This window comes from Aplidium turbinatum, chromosome 13 (genome assembly GCF_918807975.1).
Source record: "Aplidium turbinatum chromosome 13, kaAplTurb1.1, whole genome shotgun sequence".
Lineage (NCBI taxonomy): Eukaryota > Metazoa > Chordata > Ascidiacea > Aplousobranchia > Polyclinidae > Aplidium > Aplidium turbinatum.
Window position 1 is genome coordinate 14,776,019 of NC_137484.1, and position 6,000 is coordinate 14,782,018.

Here is a 6,000-nt window from a genome sequence, read left to right on the forward strand (position 1 = left end):
CGGAAACTCCGATCAACCCTAACCCTTTTAAAATGTTTGCGGAAACTGCGATCAGCGTCTTTGGCAAACTCTTAGGATCATTACCGGAAATTTTAAAATGTTTGCGGAAACTGCTGAAAAACGGAAACTGCGATCAGCGATGTTCTATTTTTTTCTCTCGATCTTTTCAGTTTGTTTGTTTGCGGATACCGATACTCAGTATGTTTGCGGAAACTGCGATCAGCGACTACGGCTTTTTTTAATTTTTTCTCTTGATCTTTTCAAGGTACGAACTGACGGTACGAATTGTTCATGGTACAAATTAGGTTGCACCCCTAAAAGCTAACTCGATAAGCAATCTTACTTGTGGTGAAAAATCTGTAAAAGTCTAGACTGTAAAGTTTGAAAAATGTGAAATACAAAGTTTCTCGTTTACTGTTCAAGTAGAAGGAGTAAAATAATAATAAAATATTAAATGCTGCTTAATTATCTTTCTATTACATCCAAAATAATAAACAAACTATTAAAGATAATAACTAGAGTCGATATACCGGTATCCGGTATGCATTTGCGGCCATGGAGGTAATTGCATCTACCGATATATACTTCAGAAATTTTTCAAAATATTTTGGAATTGAAAATAATCTGACAGAGAAAAATTAAAAAAATTAATTTAATAAATTTAAAAATTATTTATTAATAATGTTGTGACAACTTGTGTAAGTTTTATCTTTTTATGCCAATTATGTGACTTGTTATGTGGTTTTCTAAAAATAAATGTCAACGAGTTGTGCTTTTATCAGGGTCAGAGAGTTGTTGCTGTCATCGCATTATTTACTATGCATTTTTTTTACAAATTGTTTTATTAGGTGGATCATGCAGAATTATTCCGCCAGAATGACAGTGGTGTTCGGACGCATTTATTTGAAATTAAAACCATAATTGCAAAATATGCATTTGTAATTTAATACACACAACAATACCACCAAATTATAACATGCTTAACAGTTTGAAAATATTTTTCTAATAAGTGAAACAGTACAGAGGTAGGCCTAACTGTTTAAGTTAACAAATACAATTTTTAGAGGTCCTTGAAATAAATGGTTGCAAATATGCACATAGACTACTGAAGTTGACAGTTGGTATCAACAGTGATACACACGCAAAACTACAGTAGCCTATATGTACCGTAATATATCAGTGTGGGACTGCAGTAGATAAAAAGCATAGCTACAGTAGCCTATAGAAATCTTGAATTTCCAACTATCCTATTTTGTTGCGAACTCTCCCTTTTCCTGCTGATTTCCTCACTTTTGTTCATTTTCTCTTTTATCAATTTTGAAGTCAGGTTGCCTCAAACGAGAAAATTTTCTCAGAAGTGGAACTCTGGATTCTGGAAGCTTGTTTCAACCTACACCAAATCACTAAAGCACCAGAGCAAAAACGCAATCATGCGTGACATATGACAAGACTGGAGCCGAACCAAACACAAATATGAAGTGGCTAGATGGAGTGACCTTATAAGCATTACGCATATAGTTTCAGTTTTTTTTGTTTTTTTTTGTTGGCGAAAAAGAAAGACACAAAAAGCAAAAACACAATAAACACAAATAATTCGCACAACAAGGATGGCAGCGAAAGACCAAAAGGTCACCAAAGTCAGCTGCCACCCAAACATTTAAACAAAAGACCCAAAATTAAGAACATTAACACATACGGTATATAATATATAGCACAATACCAGCACTTTAATTTGTAAAAATTAACAATGGAATTAACAATACATTAACAATGAAATAACACAGGGCAACATAAAAAAAACATTGTGTAGAGAAATAAGCGGATGATACGTTTCAGGAGTGATCATTGCACAAATTCTTTAATAAACATTTATATTTAAATTTAAAAACATTGTAAGACTTTTCTTTTATTTCTTTTGGTACTTGATTCCATAGTTTCACTCCATATAGGCTAAGGTAAGATAAAAAACATCAAGTACGGTACCAGTAATACCACCGCTCCGATAGCTCAGTGGTTACGCGCCCGGCTGAAGATCACGCGGCGCTGGTTCGACTCTCGGGGTGTGCGTTTGAGCAACGCATTTCAAGATTGCTCTCCATTCAGCGGCACCTAGTAAATGAAATAATTCCTCGGCAACAATCGGAAAATTCCACTCTGCCAATCTCGGTAACCGACCCTGCGTCAAGAGCCTCTACAACAGTGGTTCCCAAACTGGGGTCCGCGGACTAACTGGGGTCCGTACAGCAGTTTCAGAGGGTCCGCAATGAGATTTTTTTTATTGTGATTCGATAATGAAGCTTTCTCGCGTGTAATGCTTGCTTTATTATTAGTCTTTAGTTAGCGAATGTTTTATTGTTTTAAACATTATAGCTGTTCTATTATGCTGTACTAGAAAAAAATTATTAATTTTTTTTTAAACATTAGGTGTTATGAACCCCCTTCAAATCTATTCCTTTTTTTGCAATCGTAAAATTCTTTATCCACTGTCTTGTCGTGACGTCATCTCGCGGTCGCTTTTGAATTGTTTTTTTGAGACCGACATCGTTAGAGTCAGGACGTATTGCTGTCTCTAGACAGAGACAGTGATTGCTTAAATATTCGGTAATCTTTTTCATCAACCTCATCACTCTAATTAACTATCTTACGTTGGTTATTTATTAGTGTTTGCATCTGCAGGGGTTCTACGTTTTTATTTGCATTATAAGTTTATTCCCCTGATAACAGCAGATACGGTGCTGGCGTAACAAAGCTTCGATGGCAACATAGTTAATAAATATACCATGGTATATTTATTAACTATGATGGCACAGAGGTAACGCAATGAGTCTCAAGGAATTTCTTTTTTTTGTGAGTTCGAATTGCAGAATTTAGAACACCAACTAGCGTTTTTTCAGAATGAATAGAGTTTTTAAATTTGGAAATAAGAATTATTGTTAAGCTTACATTATTATTTTTTTATGTGTAAAACTTGTTTGTGCGGAGGTATATAAAGCACTTTCGAAATAAAAGAAAAAGCAAGCAACTGCGTAATTCAAAATTGGCAAATTCCAACAATATGTTTGCGATTGTAGAACAGCAAAAGGTGAAATCATGTTAAGATCTCGTCATGGAGGTGAATTGCGGAGATATCGAATAGTTGTTATTTCACAGCAACTTGAAACTGAAGCTATTTCTTTAAAAGTTATTGTTGATAAAATCACACGAATTTACGTCATGATCAGTGCAGGATTAACCATTAGGCAAAATAGGCACGTGCCTACAGGCCAGTCAAAAATGCAGGCCACTTTAAAATCAGTAGAAATTTAGTCATGTTTTCAAAATGATTATTTTCTAAACTAATAAGTATTTAGGATAGGACCTGTCTTCCGACTTCCCATCAGAATTTCGTCAGTTTATGTGCTGGTATAAAGACTATAAAGAGCAAAGACGCGATGAAACAACAGCAACAGGAAGTGCACAGAAGATGTTTAAAATGCTGCACACTACTGGTGTTTATAATGCATTTCTGAACGCTGAAGTAGCACTTAGAATGTACTCAGGGCCGTTGACAGGATTTCTCGGGCCCGGTACCAATTTATTTTCTGGCCCCCTTCATCGACAATGTTATGAATATAAAAGTTGTGTACAAACTTTTCTTGGTGTCGTTTTAGCATGGTCATTTAACAAATCTTGCGCAATCTGAAAATTTCTTGAACCGCAAAACTTACTATCTCTATCTAGCGGTTGCTTTTTTGAACTTTTATTTGTCACATGGCGCTAGAGTATTACTTCCCAATTGCATTGATGTTTCACTGGTTATTCTAGGCTCACCATAAGAGAATTTACAGCAAAGTTAGTGCAGACAGTCAGAAAGTTTTCAATTTGATTTGGGAAAGGTGTTTGGGTCTAGGTCATGTCTAGGTCAAACATTTGCTGATTGCTGCCACCTGAAAAGTGGTTTTGGTCTAATTTTTGGTGCAAAAATAGTGATAGCAATCTTCTTACCTGTGCCATTTCAGTTTTTGAGTTTGAACAAATATTAGCCTGTTTGTTTTGAAATTCGTGTTTCGTGTAATATTCGTGGTTAAGGAAATCAATATACTAGACTAAATTCTTATTTTACTGTTTGGTAGTTGAAGTGGCTATTTTACCACCAGAAAGCTGAAGTGGGCACGGTACCCAGAAAGGGGCCCGGTACTTTACCATCTGACGGCTGAAATGGCTGTTTTAACCTTTGATGGGAATTCCTTTAGATCTGATTATATTATGATCTTGATAATGTTTGATCTCGCGGAGAATATTTTAAATCCGGGTCCCTTAAATATTCCGGGCCCGGGTCCAAAAGTACCACCTAGACCCCCCTGTCAACGCCCCTGAATGTACTTGTCTCTAATGGCTACGAATTGCTCGGGGGAACGCTCGTTTTCAAAACTGAAACGAATTAAAGACGTTAAACGATCAACAATGTGTCAACAACGTTTTGGTACACTGGCACTTTTGTGTATTGAAAGCGATCTACTCCGTAAGATTGACCTCCAAAAACTAAACGCGTTTTCAATCGCAAAAACGCGCAAAGTTGTTATTTAGTTAGGCATGTGACCAAGTTTTGCACGGTACCCTGCGTTATAGTTTCAACAACGATCTTTGTGACAATGATTTGGCAACACTGATAATTCTAATTTTTTAGTTGGCAACCCTGATTTTCGGGCCACTTATAAAATGTGCCTACAGGCCAGCAGACCCTTAATCCGGCACTGGTCATGATGCAACGTTTTGCTAAAACGGAGAAAATTGAGCCATCAATCGCTATAGAACAGAATCCTGGTAAAAACTGCGGTTGGGTCATTGCGTAGAAAACGATCCATCAACCACTTTTGCTCAAAACAAGTGACCTTCCCAAGAAACGCAAGTATTATGGGAGAATTCTATTTTGTAGAAAGTTAAAAACAATAGAAATTCATCACGGGTCCCTAATCACTCCCTGCAAATTTTAAGACCGTGGGATTGAAGATCACACGTCTTAAAATTAACAAAAAGTGAAAGTCAAATAAACATGACGTGTGGACGTTAAAAATCGGATTGAAGACGCTTCGATGACAAAAAGCATGAAAAAATGACGCCTGGCAAACAAGCAAACACACAAAAATATAGGAATGCATTAAAAATAATCACAAGTTACTCCAAATGTATTTTATTTATTTTTGTTTTAAAGAGAAATCGTGCGAGCGTGGCGTGTGTTCGTCTTTAAGTCTCTGATTTGATTCGGATAATGTCTATATTCTTCAGAGTTGGTTGTGAAGCATCTATATGGCTAGGCCTTTCGTTTCTCACTTCATTATAGAGTCTTATGTTGCGCTTCGAGCTTTTACGAATCGAACCAGACTTTATGCGTCACTGCCAGTAGATATGCTCTGATGATTTCTCCTGAAAAGTAATGAAAATACAGGGTGTAGGAATAATGTTTTGTAGCAAAAACAGTAAACAAAAACGAAACCAAAACAATGCAAAGCGAATTAATTCACGCAAGAGCAATTAACAATAAAAGCAGCACTCACTACAGGACGTCTTATCCCAAAAAAATCAAATAGTCGAATTATTTATTGGTAGAGATAATTTAGATGTACCGAAAAGATAAATCAACAGAAAAAGCTCGCAAGATAACGTTGAAAGAATGTAGAGCAGGGGTCACCAACCTTTTTTTGCATACGGGCCACTTTGGCACAAAGGAGAGCTGTGGCGGGCCGCACTAATAAAATGTTAGGTAGGTTGACTCTCATGCTAGAAAAGAACGCATTTCGTACCCAGTATCCAGCGTTACATGTTGTTCATATTTATGTTAGAATACCGCGGCAACAAAATTAATCGAACAACGCTACTGCCAGGCCAAGCTCCTTTTACAACACTTTTGACATTTTTAACAATGCCTAATAAACGAGGCCACTTGTTTTGCGCCCTTATAGCGAGGCGAGCGGTTTCATCAGAATATTCATCGCCAAGCAAGAGTGGTGTTGTCACTTCGCT